At 35.9% G+C, this 19,894-nt stretch overlaps 1 pseudogene; it reads left to right on the top strand.

Moving 5' to 3' along the window:
• Window positions 1–177: 177 nt before the first annotated feature.
• LOC150008783 (actin-related protein 2/3 complex subunit 3 pseudogene) lies at window positions 178–720 on the top strand (annotated as a pseudogene).
• Window positions 721–19,894: the final 19,174 nt, after the last annotated feature.

Below are 19,894 nucleotides of genomic sequence, written 5' to 3'. Positions count from 1 at the left end.
AGAAATAAATCCACACCTTAATTGTCAATTAATATTTAACAGAGGAAGCAAGCACATACAATGGGCTGAAGATATAGTTTATTTAAAAATAATATTGGGAAAATTGGACAAATATGTGCAGTAAAATGAAACTAAACCACCCTTTTACATCACACAAAAGAATAAATTCAAGGACTCGCAAAGATGCCAGCTTACCACTCCTCTCTCATGGACCCCGACACCAAACTCATTGGGAACATGGCCCTGTTGCCCATCAGAAGTCAGTTCAAAGGACCCGCCCCAAGAGAGACAAAAGATACAGATATTGTGGATGAAGCCATCTATTACTTCAAGGCCAATGTCTTCTTCAAAAACTATGAAATTAAGAATGAAGCTGATAGAACCTTGATATACATAACGCTCTACATTTCTGAGTGTCTGAAGAAACTGCAGAAGTGCAATTCCAAAAGCCAAGGCGAGAAAGAAATGTATACACTGGGAATTACTAATTTTCCGATTCCTGGAGAGCCTGGTTTTCCACTTAATGCCATTTATGCCAAACCTGCAAACAAACAGGAAGATGAGGTGATGAGGGCCTATTTACAGCAGCTGAGGCAGGAAACGGGCCTGAGACTTTGTGAGAAGGTGTTTGACCCTCAGAACGATAAACCCAGCAAGTGGTGGACTTGCTTTGTGAAGACGCAGTCCAGGTGCCACCGCAAACAGCACTGTCCTCTTTAACTCTTACCTGCCCAAATGGCACCGCTGGTTTATAACTTCATATGTTGGACTTCCGTGTAGTTTTATTTTCTGGAATTTCTAGTTATCCTTTGTTTTGAAGTAGTTGTATTCCTCTCTAGTTGTAGAGGGAGACCTAGCGTGTCTGTCTAAGCCTCCATCTTGGCCGGAAGTCCAATTTCTAACATTTTACGTCAGGAAAAAAAAATAGAATAAATTCAAAATGGATTAAAGACAAATATTAGATCTGAAACCATTAAAATCTAGAAGAAACATCAGCAGTATAATCTCAGACGTAGCTCATAGCAATATATTTTTTCTCATATATCTTCCCAGGTAAGAGAAACACAAGAAAGAAATATACAAATGAGACTACATCAAACTAAAAAGGTTTTTTAAAGCAAAAGAAATCATCAACAAAATTAAAAAAAACAACCCATGGAATGGGAGATCATATCTGCTAATACATCTGATAAGAGGTTAACATCCAAAATTTACAAAGTACTTACAAAACTCAACACCAAAAAAACAAAAAACAAAAAAAACAATCTAATTAAAAAATGGGCAAAGGCCCTGAATAAACACTTCTCCAAAGAAGACATACAAATGGCCAATAGACATATGAAAAGATGTTCAACATCATTAATCATCACAGAAATGCAAACTAAAGCCACAATGAGATATGATCTGACATCTATTAGAATGATTATCATCAATAAATCAATAAACAAGTGTTGGAAAGGATGTGAAGAAAGAAGAACCCCTTTATACTGTTGGTAGGAGAGCAGATTGGTGCAAGACTGTGGAAAACAGTATCAAGATAACTCAAAAAATTAAAAATGGATCTGCCTTTTTACTCTTCAATTCCACTTCCGGGAATATATCTGAAGAAACTCAAGGCAATAATTTGAAAGAACATTTGGCAGCCTCCCTGTGTTTGTTTCTGTGTATTGGGTAGAGCTGCTTTGACTCCCTGTCATAACTCACATGTTAAGTTGTATGGGGTGGAGACCTAGGTATTTACCATGACAGGGCAACCCACTTACCCCTTTGTGGCTGTGTGCGGGGAGGGTTAGGCGAGGTGACAATGCCGCTGCCTGACTTCTGGAGAGTTGTGCAGCACTCACCCTGTTCCCAATCACTTCACCCACTTCCTGCATGTGACTGGCACCGTTCTAGCTGTTGCCTTGTGAGTGCCAGAATAGGTGGTTTGTGTACATTCTAAGTTCATGTGGACCCTTTAAATGGACTTTCCTGGTAAACTAGCAGTTTCTTCTGGTTCCCCAACACTTACTGGTTTTTACAGTCAGAAATTATGGGGCCTTATCTTCTCTGTAGTGGGACCCTGGCTTGTGTGGTCTTGCCTGTGGCTGGGATCATTGCTCCCAAGGCATCTTTCCCAATTTTTATCCACTGCATGTGAATGCGGGACCACCCATTCCACCACTGCTGCTGCCTCTGCACCACACTGCATGCCCGCCCCTCCGACCCCACTGCAGGAATGTGACTTCTTTAAATCCTTGGTCGTACCGTTCAATTTCCTGGCATTTATGGGTGCCATTTATTTTGAGGTTAGTTGTATGTAATTCTTCTTGTGGTTTTTCAAGGAGGCAGAGCATGTTTCCCTATGCCTCCATCTTGACCAGAAATCTATACAGACTGTTAAAGGGACCAAATTAAAATATATTTAATTTAGGGAACTCACCATGTGTGGTGTCCTGCCTGCTTGCCGTTGGTACCGAAAGTTTCCCACCTCGAATTTGGATTATGCCCCATAGTATATAAATAAATGGTTTTTAACTTCCAGCCAAGATGGAGGCATAGCCTGACATGCTCTGTCTCCCTCTACAGCTAAGAAGGATTACAACTACCACAAAACTAAAACTAATAAGAAGTTCCAGAAAATAAAGTTACATGGAAGTCCAATGTACGCAGTCATAAACAAATGGTGCTCGTCCGGATGGGTAGGAAGTACAAATCTGTGGCTGAGAAAGATTGAACTGTGCTTGAGGCAGCAGCCGCAGCAGCAAACAGTGGGACCTGGTAAGCAGACACCCGTATTTGGGGGGAGGAGAGAAGCACCTGGGAGCCAACTCCGGCCCCGGCTGCAGACCAGATTAGTCAGCTCACGATTCCAACGCTGGGGAAGGCAGACCCCATCGGGAGGCGGCTCCGTGTTCCCCAGCAGAGAGTAACAGCAGGAATCCATCTTGGACACGCACCCCCATGCAAAGTGCCACAGTGTGGTGAGAAGGTAACCAGGTTGTGACTAGCGCCCTGCCCAAGAAGGAAAGACAAACAAAATGGTCAGAACGGCAGGATTAATGATTGAAATACCAATCACACAGCTAACGAAAAAACAAATAAAAGCCTTGACCGATGAAAAAATAGCGAATCTTTCTGAGGCTCAGTTCAGAGCTATCGTCATAAGGCAGACCTAACAGCGGGGCTAAATCAAGACAGGGAGGAATGAAGGCCAGTCCTGCTGAAATGAACAAAAATACATACAAGACAAGTGGTGAGGAAGGGAAAGCCATGAATCAAATCAACAAATTGGATCATAGGGAGAGGGCAAACAGTCAATCAGTGAAGAAAGAGGAAACAAAAAGTGAGAAACACGAGGAGAGGCTCAGAGACCTCTGGGACAGCTATAAGCAAATGAATATTCAAATTTTAGGATTGCCAGAGGGTGAAGAAGAAGAACTAGAAATTTAAAAATTATGTGAAAAAAATAATGAAGAAGAGCTTCCCTAACTTGGGGAAGGAAATTAACTTACAGGTCCAGGAAGCAGAGAGAATTCTGGATAGGCTGGACCCAGGGAGGACCACACCAAGACACATTATAATCATGATGTCAAAAATTAAAGATAAAGAGAGAATCTTAAAAGCAGCAAGAGAGAAGAAAAGAATTATGTACAAAGGGGTCCCAATTAGACTATCAGCTGACTTCTCAAAGGAGACTTTACAGGCAAGAAGAGACTGGCAAGAAATATTCAAAGTAATGAAAAGCAAAAACCTACAACCATGATTACTCTATCCAGTGAAGATATTATTCAAGATAGAAGGGCAGAGAAAGTGTTTCTAGGACAAAGTAAGACTGAAGGAGTTTGTTAGGTCCAAACCACTGTTATATGAGATGTTAAGGGGACTTGTTTAGAAGAAGGAGGATTAGGACAATGAACATTCAAATGAAAACTCTATCACAGCAACCAATAGCAGAAGTTAGGTAATTGAAACAAAGACAAACTAAGTAGGCAACAAGAGGGGAAAAAGAATTATAGGTATGAGGAACATATTGGGGAGAGGTCAGCGGGGAGGGGGAAGGGGGAAAATGGAGGGAGATTATGCAGGAATTAAGAAGCATAGTAGGAGGGAGTGGAGTATACAGGAAGATGTTGAGAAGAACTATATGCACAACCAATGGGCATGGACTAAGGGGGGGACAACTGGAGGGAGGGGGAAGCAGGGGGGAAAGAAATTGGACAACTGTAACAGCATAATAAATAAATAAATAAATAAATGGTTATATATATTTAATTTAAATATGTTTTACAGGTATTTAAAGTAAAATATTTAGTAGAAAACCTAGCACATAGCATAACTCCAAATCGTAAATAATTTTTTTCCATAAGTTTATTTTTACTTAACCATTATATTTATTGTAAATATTTATTTTTTTAAATTGTTTTCAACTTATTTTTTGCACATAGTAATTTTGGCATTGAGGAGATTATGTTATAAAATATACTTTTGTTTGCACATTATATTATATTTTCAACTTTGTTTACATTTAAGTTTTCCCCAAAAATTGAAATTAGAAAAATACACACACACACACACACACACACACACACACACACACACACATATATATATTTTAAATTGTGTTAATTTTTTCCAAGGAAATGTATTCTAAAACAAGTTGAAAATGACTAGATAACTGGAAGATGTAGTAAGTATTACCTAAATTAATAGTTACTATACTCTTTTGGAGTCTCTATTTGAGTTAAAGAACCTGAGCAGAGAAAAGTTATACCTTACAGAAATGAACTCACACTAGACCCATACTTATTAGGCTTTGCATTTAGGATGCCTGATGGTAGTCTTGATCTTCCCATGTGTATTAGAAATGAAGTTGCTTATTAGGGAAGAAGCTGAAATTAAAGAGGAATTTTGATGGATTTTTTTTTTTTTACCATATGTTAAACATTATGTGTTGGTATATCTTTCCTAATTTAGTGATTGCTACACAGAATCTAAACAAATCATGGCATATGATAGGTTTTTGAAGCCAACACTCAAAAAGCAAGTTAAGAGAAAGTGGACAAGTAATGAGTATTTAAAAAACTGTCTCCAGTAAATAAATAAAATGCCATGAGAAAGGAAATTAGAGATAGGACAAAAGGTTTTAAAATATAAATAAAAGTATTTAATAACTTCAGCAATGTACACTAAAATGGCTAGAATAAGAAATAGAAAAGAAAAAAGGATGTTTAAAATATAATAAGTAAATTAGTGCATAAAGACTTGTTATAGCATAAATTAACTCAGTAGTGGGAAGGACAAGTTTGAGAAACTAATTAAGAATGCAAGTTAAAAAATAATTATTTTGTCTAAGTTACAGATCCAGTTTATAATTTAGGGCTATGGAGTAAAATAGGAAATAACTTCATTGTACGTAGATGAAATAATCAAATGTACAAGAAAAAATATTTCTGAAGTGAAGAAATGTTAAACGTGAAAACTAGTAATATACAGAGGCAAAGAAATTAGTTTGTATTCGTTTTTTTAAAGTAATAAAAGTTAGGATATTGAAGCATTTCTCCTCCCCAAATATGTCACAAAAGCCATTAGAATTTTGAATAAAAATTAATCTTATTCTAAGATAATGAGACTGATAAGACTTTTACTCACATGAGAATTACACAATAAATAGAAATTGTACAATTCTTTAACCCTTTCCCAAGTTAGTAAACTGGCCTGACATTAACAATTAAGAGGTAAATAAAAATCAAGAAATCAAAAACCATAAAGCCATAAGCAACAAATGTCTGATGCAGAACACAAAAAGCAATTAACTAAATTGAATGAAGAGTAGGAGTGGCTATAACTATGGCTATAAACTTGAGTACAATAGCTCAAAATCATTTTAAAAGGAATTTTATATGGTAATACTTAAAGCATAATTAAAATTTATTTGAAACATTTATTTGAGGAGAATATGTTTTATGGCATGAGACACTATAAAACAAAAAATTTGCTTTATGATTTTTCTCTATATTTCAGTTTTTTAACAATTAGTATATGAGATTAGTTAAAATATGTGAATATTAAGGAAAATAATTTTTAAAAAATATTGGTAATTAGGCTCTTTTGAAAATTAACTAATGCATTAACTAAATCACAAGATTCAGCTAGATCTAGTTTATGCCTTAGCAAAGTAAAACATATAAGAAGATATAAATTATTACTTAATAAATATCTGGAGAAGTAAACTAAGTAAAAACAATGGGAGCAGTTATTTTTATATTAAATACTTTAAGATTTAATTGCATTAAAATTAAAAATTTATATTACAAGAATTATTAAAATAAAAATCATGAGATAAGTAGAGTATTTCCAATAAATAAATAAATGTATAATATCCTCAAATGGAGAACAAACATGGAAATTAGTAATGGGAAAAATTGTCACCACAAGTATGTCATCAAGAAATTATATATTATCAATTCTAACAGAATTATAGTTGGAAGATAAACATGAAAAAAACCTAAAAAACCTTTTCCTAGTGATTTCTAATCAATAGAATATAACATAACTTTTTAAAACATAAATTTCATGAAAAATAATGTTTATAACACTTGGTACTTATGCCTGTCTTGAAAGAACTTTTTGGAGAGAATTTGACAACATACATGATGGGGGAAAAAGTAGGTTTACAATTATTTGTATGGAAAATAATACAATAATTAATAAATAATAATAGAATGAACTATGTTTTGTGTACTCACACTGTAAATCTACTTTTGCTTCATCCTGTATATAAAGGCCATAAAAGTAAATTCCTTGATGCAGTTATTTCACTTTTACAAATGTGTCCCAAAGAGGGAACTGAAAAAATGTGACTCATGCATATGAATATCATTTAATACTTATATTAAGGAAACACATGATTCAAAGACACAGAGTTCATCTGGAATAAATGATAAAACTTGAAGTTAAATATCCAAACTACCTTTGTTTAGAAAGAATATAATATTGAAAGGCATTCATTAAATTATAAAATTACTCACAGCATGATATTAAATAAAACAAGAGGTAATCAATTATAGTTAAGTATCATAACTTTAAATAAATATAGAGAGAACATCAAAAACATAGAGTACCAAAAGAACAGTAGTGAAATATATATATATTTATCTCAAAATAGTAATAAAGACTTTTGCTAAAGGGTGGGATAAGAAGTGATTTTAATTCATGCATTATATTTTTATGTAGTTATAAGTTGTATATATAGTTTCTATACTAAAAATAGTCCATAAAATTCATGGATTTCTTTTCAACATAATGTATTAGAGAAACACAGAGTTAGGAGACTTGGATTGAGTCCTGGCTCTGTTACTTAGTAGCTGTTTCAATTTGTGGAAGTTATTAAAATTTTATGGAATTTCAGTTTATTCATCTCTAAAATGGGAATGATACTACATCATAAGGCTTGTGTGATGATTAAAAAATAAAATAATTCTTGATGTTTCCCATACTGTTCACCAGGCACTTCACTACAAGTAGACCACATAAGATTTTAAAATAAAAATTTGATTTATCAAACTCTGAATTACATATGCTTTTTTTGTAGAAATATATACATAGATATCTATTGTGTGTGTATATGTGTTCAAGTATAATTACATACATAGGCATCTATTAAATAGTGAAGGTAAAGGTATACATTCTCTTCCATAATTCTCCTTTGTTTTAGTACCTAGACACTCAAGATTTTGTTTTTAACTATGAAATTGAGAAACAGAGGTTAGGATTCTAGGTTGCACATGCTTTAAATATTTCACAAGTAACTAATGGGTAATAATGCCAAAGGTTTTGAATATTGAATATCCTATGAAGTGTGCTGTTGTCTTTTGCAATGGGTTTATAGACATATGCATCCTCTCCAGAAGCCCATATTTTTACTGGGCCAAATTCACACAAACCTTCCTTTTTTGCATTCTTATTAATTCTCAGAATAACTGAGTTGATTTTTTACTTCATCTGATACATAGTTTAGCTGATTTCATAAACAGATACGATTCTACTCATCTATGTTTTTACATGTATAGTTTTGAATTTTCCTTTTATTATTTCAGAAAACTCTGTATTTCAGTTTATGTGTTTGTCTCCAATTAGTGAAGGTGCTAGATGTCTGACTTCCTGGTAAACTCTGTGGGTGTTAACTTTATTGCCTCTTTAGGTTCAGATTATGCTAAATTCATTTCAGAGTAAGGAATTCAATATGATTACAATATAATCGCATGGTTAATTGCAAGTAAAACCTCCTCTAAAATTAATACTTAAAGTGGAATTGCAGTGAAAAGCATAATGAATGAAGAGGTATTTTTACAGTAGTGCCCTAAGGGAGATTAGTGCACTTCAGAGAAATTTAAGTTGTGAACCAGGAAATAATCCCTAATAAATCTCCAGAGAAGTTCATCCCTGCTTCCAGAAACTGTTTTGGTAGGTTAGATATTCAGTCTTCTTATCTTCTTTGCATTTGGCTGAAAAATCTCTTTTAAGGCAGAAGAATAAGGCTTCTTTCAAGATCTTTTTCAAGGGCTCACTGTAATGGCATTTTCTTCTACCTTGACTATTGTATTTAATAAGACTTCTATTTCCATATGTGTGCTAGATGTGAGAACTAAACATGTATAATTTTTTAATCTCAATTTAGAATTAGATTCATAGTAAGCACTTCAGTTTATCTTCCATCTCAGAAGATAATTAAATAAGTAGAGGTGTGAATTACAAACAAGGTTCTTGAGGTTATGTCTTATTGTAGTACTTGGTTGATTTAATGTCACCTAGGACAGAATTTTTAATAAAGAAGAAATGATATAGTACTACACTTAACTTTTAAATATTTAAGTATTGTCTTGATTTCCAATGCTTTTTAGATCATATAGAATTTTGATACAAAATTTTAACATAAAAATTTGAGAACAGAGATGTCAATTCTTGAAAGTAGTTTTATTTCCTTTTTAAAATATATTTTATTGATTGTGTTGTTACAGTAGTTCCAATTTTTCCCCCTTTGCTCCCCGATGCCCAATACCCCTCTTCCCTCCAGCAATCCCAACCCCCTTAGTTTATGTCCATGGATCGTGCATATAAATTCTTTGGCTTCACCCTTCCCTTTATTATCCTTAACACGCCCATGTCTATTTTGTACCAACCGATTATGCTTCTTAGTCCCTGCACCATTTCCCCACTTCTCCCCCACCCCCTTCCCAGCTGATAACCCTCCAAATGATCCCCATACCTATAATTTCTTCCTATTCTGGTTTGCTTAGTTGGATTTTGTTTTTATTTTTTAGATTCACTTGTTGATACTTGTGAGTTTGTTGTCATTTTAGTGTTCATACTTTTGATCTTCTTTTTCTTAAGTAAGTTCCTTTGACATTTCATATAATAATGGCTTGATGATGATGAACTACTTTAGCTTCACCTTGTCTGGGAAGTACTTCATCTGCCCTTCCATTCCAACTGATAGCTTTGCTGGATAGAATAATCTTGGTTGCAGGTTTTTGCTTTTCATCATATTGAATACTGCTTTCCAGTCCTTTCCTGCTTGCAAAGTATCATCTGAGAAATCAGCTGATAGTCCTATAGGCGCCCACACTGTAGGCAACTCTCTGCATCTCTCTTGCTGCCCTCAGGACTCTGTCTTTATCTTTCACCTTTGGCACCTCAGTCATAATGCGTCCTAGTGTGGTCCCCTCTGGATCCAGCTTATCCAGGACCATCCGTGCTTCCAGGACCTGCATGTCCATCTCCTTCACAAAATTTGGGAAGTTTTCCTCATTTTTTTTCAATTCTTGCTTCCTCATTCTGCACTGGTTGACTTTTTTCTTCCTTATGTTCAAAATCATTGATTCGACCCGGGCTTCCTTTCCTTCACCTTTGGTTTTGTGCAGATTTTCCTTCATTTCACTAAGCATAGTCTTCACTTCTCTTATGCACTTACCATGCCCAAGCATATGTGTCAAGACTGTGAGCATCTTTATAACCAGTGTTTTGAGTTCTGTGTCTGTTAGGTTGTCTCTCTCCTCATCTGTTAGGTTGGCTATCTCCTCATCACTTAGTTCTCCCACTGGAACCTTGATCTGTTCCCTCTTTTAGGTCATGCTTCTCTGTCTCCTCATTCTGACAGCCTCCTGTGTTTGTTGCCTCTGCATCCCAGGTAGAGCTGTTGCTCCTGTTATGTTGTAAGGGACAGAGCCTTAGGGATTTTTCAGTATAGGACAACCTGTTTCACCATGTTGTGGCGCTGTATGTGGGAGAGGCCTCTGAGAGGGAACAATGCCACCTTCCTAGCACTCACCCCATTTCTATACACCTTTCCCACTTCCGCACTGGATTGGCGCCCCTCTAGCTGCTGCACTGGCAGGCGTTCCCAGAGTGGGAGGGTCGGTGAATGTTCTAGGTCCATGGGGGCCCTTTAAACAAGATAATTCTGCTGAGATCAGCAGTTTCTGCCTCCACTCCAACCCCCACTGGTCTGCACAGTCAGAAACAATGGGCTTGATTTTCCTGGTGCTGGTACAGTGAGCTTTGAGGTCTGGTACAGAGCTGGGAATGCTCCCCAGGTATCCCTCCTGACTTTAAAATGTGTGACTGTGCTTTCTGCTGGCCTGCCACTGCCTCCACTGATGCTGCCACCACATTGTGTCCTCTTCGCCCTGACTCTGCCCCTCCTACCTGTCTGGATGAGTATTTCTTCTTTATATCTTTGTTTGCTGGAATTCCATGCAGTTTGATTTTCTGGAACTTCTGGTTATCTCTAATGTTGAGGTAGTTGTATTCCTCCTTAGTTGTGGAGGGAGATGCAGTGTGTTTGTCTACATCACAACCTTGGCCAGTAGCACTGAATGGTCCTCTTTCTCCTTTTTAAAAAAAGGAAACACAAAGCCATTACTGTAAAGGCATTTTTTTTTCAAATCTATATGAAGAATATTGAAAAGCTTCTAAATACAAAAGCCAGTCAAGAATTAGTCTCAATATAATCATACATTTTAGAATTTCAAAAGTTTTCTTGTGTTCAGAAGAGGTGATTTTATATATACTCTTCAATGGGCACCTGTAGTAAAATCTGTTCTTGTGTAGCACTAATCTGCCCTCAATATCATAATACAAAAACATATTAAACTAGTCTATTTATCTTTAACATTTAAATAGGTTGCTTTTATCCGTTTTTTTATTCTCTTTTATTGGCCAATGGCGGGTAGTTGATGGGTTTCTCCTGCATTTCCTGATTTGTGAAAATATTGGAATAAAATAAATTATAGAAGATGATGCAATTATATTGTATACAGAAAAAATAGATACTGACTTGTTCTTGTTTATTCCCAGATCAAATTTCTTTATGTATAGAATCATAGTATGTCTACCTGGAGAACTTCACAGATAACAAAGATTTAATATTTTATTTTATACATAATAAAACTGAGACCCAGAGAGTGTCTTGTCTTCAGTTATCAGGTAGAGAGTGAACTTTTCATTGTTGCCACTCATGATTGAATATTTCCTCATTTTTAAAAATTCCTCAATAAATACATTTCACTAGATAATGATGACTGGTCAGGAGACAGAACCATGAACTGTATCAACAGTCCAAGAAACTTATTGTCACCCTGTCTGACTTCAGGCTTTTCTCAAACTCTATCTAGCTGCTTCCTATCTCCCCTGTATTAGGCTCTTCCCACTGTGCCATGTGTGGGCACAACTGATTTAACATTCAATGATTCAGTCAATAAACTTTATTCTAAGCTCTATCATGTACTTTCAATAAAAGGTGGACAGATATACAAAAACTAGCTGTAATGTCAATTAGAATAAAATGTGATTGTTGATGGGAAGGGGCTTAATACCAATGGAAAAATAACAAATAGTCTTCAACAAAAAGGCACTCAGGCTACTCCTTAAACACTGGGATGGCATTTGAAAATTGAACTTAAATAGGCATACTAGCTTGGCTCAGCAAACTTCATCAGTAAAAGTGTGTATTTCTTCAAATGGAGAGAACAAGAAATAGTAAGAATTATGATTTGGTTGAGATTATTTCATGCAGTATCATAAGAAATCCTGGACTCATTTTTTAAAATGTGTGTTCCTGTCCCTTCTACTGCCTATGGAGTAAATAATTTGACTTTTTGTCATGGTTGATAAACATGGACTTTTTCAAGTTTTGATTTTTTGCTCTAGGGAGTCCAACAGTCCTAAATCCATGTTTTCCATAACCTCTAGAGCAGACTGTGTCTTGTATGTCTAGTACAGGGACAAGTCTGGATGATATGAGTTGAGGCATGTTGAAATAAATTCTTGGCTGTAAACTAACACAAGGTTGTCTGTTCATGAAATTATAAACTTCACTAATTAAAGATACCTCAGTGTTAGAACCAGATATTTTATTAAGTGAAGCGATTGGACAGTAGTGTTTGGCTCACAGTCACATAACTCTGGTAACATTACATATTTTTTGAATTAAAAAAATTGTTTTCTCTAGAAATTTCCTGTTATAAAATTATTAAATTCAAGTTCCTCTGAAGAAAAAAATACTTGTTTCAAACACATACACACACACACTTTATTTTTCTTTTCTTCCCTTTCTTTTTTTGGAATACAGAATTACATTAATCATGTTTTCTTATTTACAGCTTACTGACATCATGGTCCATAAATGACTCACTATTGTAATTGTCCAAATATTTATTAGTAATATACTAAACACCTGTAATGAACCAGGCACTCCAAGAACTCAAATATTTCTAAAAATTTCCATTGCCTTTCCCCACATCTTGTCTTTGGCTTCTCACCCAGAAATATCACATATCCAGAAATTTATGTTTATTATTCTCTTGTCTTTCTTTAATATTTTTATATCAAACACATATATAAATGCTTAACAAATATGTTGTGCAGTTTGCTTATTTCTTAAACATATTAAAGGGAGTATAATTTTATATTAACATCTTAATGTAGGATTAGTTTGCCAGATAATTAACTATAATTTGCAAAGAGGATATATGAACCTGAGGGAGTAATAATAAAAGCCCATTCAACAAACATTTATTGAACAGTTAACATTTGCAGGGACTGGGGATACAAATACCAGTAAAACATAACTCCTTCTTTGAGAAATTAGCGACTTGTAAGAAATGGGTGTTAACAGATAACTTCATTAAAATGGAAAATACTATAGAAAGATTTTTGTAAACTAGTATGAGTATATGGGTGAGGTGAGATTTTCTTAAAGTCTTCAGGGATGTTTGGGTAGAATTATAACTTGAGCTACATTTCAGTTTGAGAGAGACACCTGTATAATGCTACTGAACTGGAAGCAGAGCAGACATAAAGATATCAAAAGATTATGAAGGGTTGAATCAAGGCAAAAGGAATTATGACTAATGAATTAGTAAAAATACTAATGAATTAGTGGGGATGATTACAGAGAAAAGTAGAAGTTATCATCAATACTATCTATATTGTAAGATACCATAGATACTATAAAATTTGATGACTATTAGAAATAACAATGGAAAACAAGTAAAAGACAAAGATTAGATAGATTTCTATGTTTAATTGAATAAGCGATGGTGTTTCTACAGATAAATAATGGAAGAAATTGGTAGGGTAACAAAAATTTTAAAATATTTAACACTATTTTACTTAATTACATATATTGTAAAATATTTATAACAGGTGCACATCACACCAATTGGCACTACTTAGGCAATTTTATTAGACACATACCTCATGACACGTGTATGTGTGTGTGTGTGTGTAGCTCATGAATGTGTATTAGAATGTTCAAGGACATTCATTGAAGCATTATTTGTAGTGGGGAAGTGGTAGGGTAGGAGGCAACCTGAGTAACCATAACTTAAATCAATAAATAAAATATACATTTTAACCTACATTGAAAGTAGTTTTTTGTTGCTGTTGTTGTTGTTATATGTCTCATATTGTGCCCTGGTGTCCTTTATTCTTACTTTATTCTTATAACAAAACTGGCCAGATGTGACTGAATTGACTAATGCATGACGTTTGCTCATTAGTTGTCATTGTGTTCTGAAATCTCATTACTACACAGTTTCCCTGCCATTTGATGTTAGCTGTAGCATGGGTGTAATTTGTCTGGAATCTTCAATGACTACTATTGTAGGTCTTGGCCTCACACTCAGGACTTAAAAAAAAAAAATCCAAACAGTTCACATGTAACAATCTGTGTTTTTCTCTGAGCCCCACATCAGTTGCCTGGTGTCTGGTTCTTATAAAATTATCCTGACATTCAGAGAGCAAATGTCCTTTGAGTTTTGACTGCAGAGTGAGGTGACCCACCAGATGTGGTATTCTGATGCAGTTTGAAAGAAGCAGACAATGTTTATATTAACCTTTCCAAACCCTTTCTCATATGGGGTTAGCAGCATGGTGGTTAAATAAAGATGCTTGGTCATACAGAATCCTGTAAGCACTTGACTCCATGTCAAGTCATCTCTACCCCATGTGATTTGGGCAGCCTGGCTTGGTAGAGAAGCAGCCTGGTAATAAGAACCTAATACTACTTGAGTACCTCTCTGTGTCAGGACATTATGTTGATCATTTTCTTTTACTTTTGGTAATAAACTTTTACCGAACACTATTATGAGGTAACTAATAGGAGAAGAATAAATATTTCATCCTGATTTTACAAATATTTGGACTGAAAATTTCTCAATTATTTTATTTATTTCTTAGATTATGATGTGGCAGACAGAGCATTAAAGACAGAACAGACTAATAAATAATGTCCATACAAAATGTTGAACAGTTCACTGAGGAAATGTTATACTAACAGGGGAACTCCATTTTTAACCTAATTTATGTTTTACTGTAAATGATAAGTTATTAAAATATAGCAAGGCTAGTAGTTTATTCCAAGAAAGAATAAAGATACTTATGGAAATAACTACATTTAATCCATTATACATTTCTTTTCTAAGAAATGAAAGACAAGTCTAAACACCTACCCTTATTTTTGTTGGTTAAGTTCCTGACTAAAAATAGCATATGGTTTTCTTAAAACTAGTTACTTTTCTCTTTCCCTTTTAATTTATGGCAAAAGTAATAGTGTCTATTAGTAGATTTAAATGTCTCAACAGTTTCAACACAACACAGATATCATTTTATAAATGCGACATTTGTTATAGTGCTCAAATAATGAAATAAACACTGTAAAGGTTTTCCTTTTTAAGCACTTGTGACCGCTAAATAATAGTTCCTATTAATAAGTGATTTAATGTATGCCAACATATGTCCAGTCCCACACTATTTTGTCAATAAACAGCTAATCAGTTTGTTGTGCTGTAGGCAGGAACTAGGAATGCATACAAATGTAAAGATAACAATGAAAGAATCCTTATCTCTTTTATTGTGGTTCCCCCCACCAATGGTGACAGGCTTTGAGACATTCCTATAAAATTCTTTTACATTTGTACATGTCCAAAATGTCTGTTCTCAAGTTTACTCTTATCAGTGAACTCTTCTGGAGTCATTTTTATTCCACTCTAATCTTCCCAGTGTATCTTGCTGCCTCTGCAGTGACTTTGTTTGATTAGGGTGTGTATTCCACCATTCTTGACAAGAAGACTGAGGGTGTGGGGAAGAAAGATGGGGCAGGGGGAGGAGGAACAGTGTAGGAAATTAAAATAGATTACCTGTGCACTGTCCTTGCTTGGAAAAAGTGTACTCGTAAGTATGGTTAAAAGAATTATTTCTTAGTTTGTATTTAGGAACATAATCATGTTTAAAATATGTGCATATGTGTTTTTGTATATACATGTGTTTGTTTTATGTCTGGATATTTATAGATATAGTGTGTTGTATGCTAATGTGATATTAAAATTTTCAGAATATATTATTGACATTATGAATGAATGAGAAAACCAAAGCAACATGAGCTCTATAACTTACTGGAGTCTTAGGGGCAGTGATAACAATTAAAGATAACTATAATTTACCCAATATTTGTACTGATCCTCTGTAAACAGCCCTCAGAAAAGTAACATTATTGCAACTATTTTACAAACTGTCAAAGTGTATCATCACAGGATTTTGAGTTCCCAAATGTGCTTCTGCTTTCCATCCAGCCCACACCCTGAAAGAACTGCTGTTTATTGATAGAGTCAAAGGACAAAGGCAGCAGCAGCAAAATAAACTTTATAGTTAGGCTATGAGATTTGGGCCACAGCAGCAATAGAATAGTAACCCTTTTAGGTACCCTACATCCAAGGGATTAGACATCCTAGAGAGGATGGTGCCTTGGCTTGACTGAAAAGAGTCTTAAGGCAGGACTGATGGATTGAGGGACAGAATTCAGGCAGAGAGAGAACTCTGGAGTTCCAAACCAATAAGCACTCTACATGGCTATTGTGAGACTTGAGAATATAGGTAACAACATCTTTCTAGGCCCTGGCTGAATTTTTAATTCTTTAAGAGTTAAATTGTTTTCTTTATAAATACAGATTGTTCCTGCAAGCATTTTTTGATTTTGCCAGTATAAGTAAGGTGGCCAATTTCTGACTTGAATTCAGGTCTGTCTGATTCCAAAATCTAGGTCTTTAAACCTATGCCACAATGTTAAGAGTTCTCACAGTTGTATCTCTATTGACATCTGCTATCAAAAGGGCAGATATCACCTGGCAGGTATAATAGATAATACTCCCAAGAAATGAGAAAGTCTCATGCATACCAGAAAAACACTTTTGACCTTTTTCAGTTTTTAAATATCTATTGTGATTTATTGAACCAGAAAATGTCTAATTTATATGTCTATAAGCCCCTGAGTAAATACCATGGCAGAAGAAATTATTTGTGGTTAATTGTACACTTATTATAAATGATAGCATTCTAAAAAGAAACTCAGTATTTTTAACTTAAATTGACATAAATATCCATATGTATAGATAAATTGGTAGTAAATAGGTATATGAATTAGAGAGGTAGATGGAATACAATTGCAACCATTGACAGAGATATAGAATCTTAAGTCTTGCCACATAGCAGAAATAGATATTCATCCTGCATCTACTTGGCCAAACATACTTTTACCTATTTGAGATTCATTTTAAAATAAATATGCTTATATATTTGAACATGAGAATTACATTTGCTTTAATATTGAGAGTTTAAAAAACTCATTTTTTTTAAAAAAGATTTATCTTGAGAGGGTGTTATAAATTTTTCTATTGTTAATTTTTCTTTATTACATGCTTTTACCACTTCATAAAAATCAAAACCTTTACTACACTACAACTTCTATTCCTGTTATTACCTTCACTGATATGGGACAAAAAATATAGGTATATTATAAAAATTATCCCGAGAAAGTAGGGTAAAAACACAGAGATTTCATTTTGTATAAGGGGATGTTATACTTCACCATTTAAATATGATGTCACCTATATTATTTTGCATGGTGTTATGGTCAGAATAGGTGATCAATAAATGTTACATTACATTGAAACTACGAGTGTGTACTCCAGAAAAATATATTGTGGCAACAGAACTAGAGAGTACAAATTCCTAAAGAAAATCCAAGTAAGATGGTGCAATCTACTTTGTGGGTGATGGTCTGTAATACTTAATACTATAAATTACAGTGCACTTCTACCCAAATTATTTGGACAAAATTAGATCACAATAAAATTTACTGAGTATATTTAAATGAATTTTAACTTAGAGACAAAAATGATTTCATTAAATATAAGGACAAATGACTTCTGGCCAAGATGGGGCATAGGTAGACATGCTGCATCTCCCTCCACAACTAAGAAGGAATAAAACTATCTTAAAACTAGAGACAACCATAAGTTCCAGAAAATAGAGTTACATGGAAGTCCAAAAAATAAAGATATAAAGAAGAAATAATGAACCAGACAGGTAAGAGGGGTGGAGCCAGGGCAGAGAGGAAGCAGTGGGCTGGCAGCGGTAGGGTGGCAGTGGCAGGCTGGTAGAAAGTACAGTCACACATTTTAAAAAGTAGGGAGGGACACCTGGAGAGCTCTCCCAGGACCACACCAGATTGCACAGCTCATGGTTCCAGTGCTAAGGAAAATAAAGCCTCATTGCTTCTGACTGGGCAGACCAGCTGGGGTGGGGGTGGAGGAAGAAACCGTCAATCTTTCAGCAGAGTCTGCTTGTTTAAAGGGCCCCTACGGACCTAGAATGTCCACAGACCCACCCACTTTGGAAACCATGGCCAGTGCAACAGCTAGAGGGGTGCCAGTCCCATACGGAAAGTGGGAGAAGTGCTTGGAAAAGAGGTGAGTGCTGAACAAGTGGCATTGTTCCCTCTCAGACCCCTCCCCCACATACAGCGCCACAACATGGTGAAATGGGTTGCCAACTGATGAATACCTAAGGTTCCGCCCCTTACAATGTAATAGATATGACAGCTTTACCTAAGACACAGAGGCAAACAAACACAGGAGTCTGTCAAGATTAGGAGACAGAGAAGTATGGCCCAAAAGAGGAAATGGATCAAGATTTCAGTAATAGAACTAAGTGACAAGGAGATAGCCAACTTCACAGATGAGGAGATAGCCAACCTAACAAACATAGAGTTCAAAACACTGGTGCTACAGGTGCTCACAGGCTTGACAGGTATGCTTAAGTATGGCAAATTTATAAGGGAAGAAGTGAAGGCTATGCTAAATGAAACAAAGGAAGATCCACACAAAACCAATGGTTAGGGGAAGGAAACTGGGGTTCAAATGAATAATTTGGAACATAAGGAAGAAAAAAAGTCAACCAGTACAGAATGAGGAAACAAGAATTGAAAAAAATGAGGAGAGGCTTAGGAACATCTGGGACAACTTTAAATGTGCCAACATCCGAATCATAGGGGTGCCAGAAGGAGAAGAGGAAGAGCAAGAAATGGAAAGTTTATGTGAAAAAATAATGAAAGAAAACTTCCAAAATTTGGCAAAGGAAATATACATACAAGTCCAGAAAGCACAGAGAGTCCAAAACAAGCTAGACCCAAAGAGGACCACAATAAGACACCTCATAATTAAAATGCTAAATGTTAAAGATAAAAAGAGATTCTTAAAAGCAGCCGGAGAAAAGCAGAGTTACCTACATAGGGGTGCCTGTAAGACTATCAGCTGATTTCTCAAAAGAAACTTTGCCAGATGGCAGAGGATTGAGGGGAGGCTGTGCTTTCTGGCTCCCAAGACTCATCTGTAGTTTGGACTAATTGCAGACAGAACATCTCAGTGAGCAGCTGGACACTGGCAGGAATCAAGCCTTGGCACTGCTGGATTAGAGAAAACCATCTGGGAATGACCTGTTTGGCTTCCCCAGAGAGGTATCGGGAGGAGAGCAGATCTCTGCCCACTGACAGAGACAGGACTGGACCAGGTGACATTGGCGTTGAAAGACAAGAAACAGCATACTGCTGTGCATGTGAGAACGTGATTTTCCTTTATATTTTTCTCTTGTGAACTGCGGAGAGGAGAGGAAAGGTCAGGGGTGATAGGACATTCTTGAGGAGTGCAGTGCAGAAGTGCACTTGCCCACTCCACAACCCTCCCCTTGGGTTGCACAGGTGCACAGGGCACAGGGAAGTGCCCTCATTCACTGGCCCAGGTGCGTGGGGCTGTGCATCCAGGTGCCCCTTGGACACACCCCAACAAACATAAGATCAGTGCCCCAATGGGCACAGGGAGGACCTGCTGGGCACGCAGAAGACCAAGCACAGATACCCCTGGCCAGCTCCAGTGGGTGCCAGGCCGGAGTGCAGACCACTTGCTCAGGCTCTGCTTGTGTCTGCCCAGGTGGGTGTGGGAACGGTGGGTGGCTACGTTGCAGGAACAGTGGGCGGCAGCGACTCACAGATGCTCACTCTCACCTTGAACAAGTGTCTGGG

This window comes from Furipterus horrens, unplaced genomic scaffold (assembly GCF_987537825.1).
Source record: "Furipterus horrens unplaced genomic scaffold, mFurHor1.1.pri manual_scaffold_5, whole genome shotgun sequence".
NCBI classification, from domain to species: domain Eukaryota; kingdom Metazoa; phylum Chordata; class Mammalia; order Chiroptera; family Furipteridae; genus Furipterus; species Furipterus horrens.
Note: the sequence above shows the minus strand (reverse complement) of the source record. Positions and strands in the feature narration are given on the sequence as shown.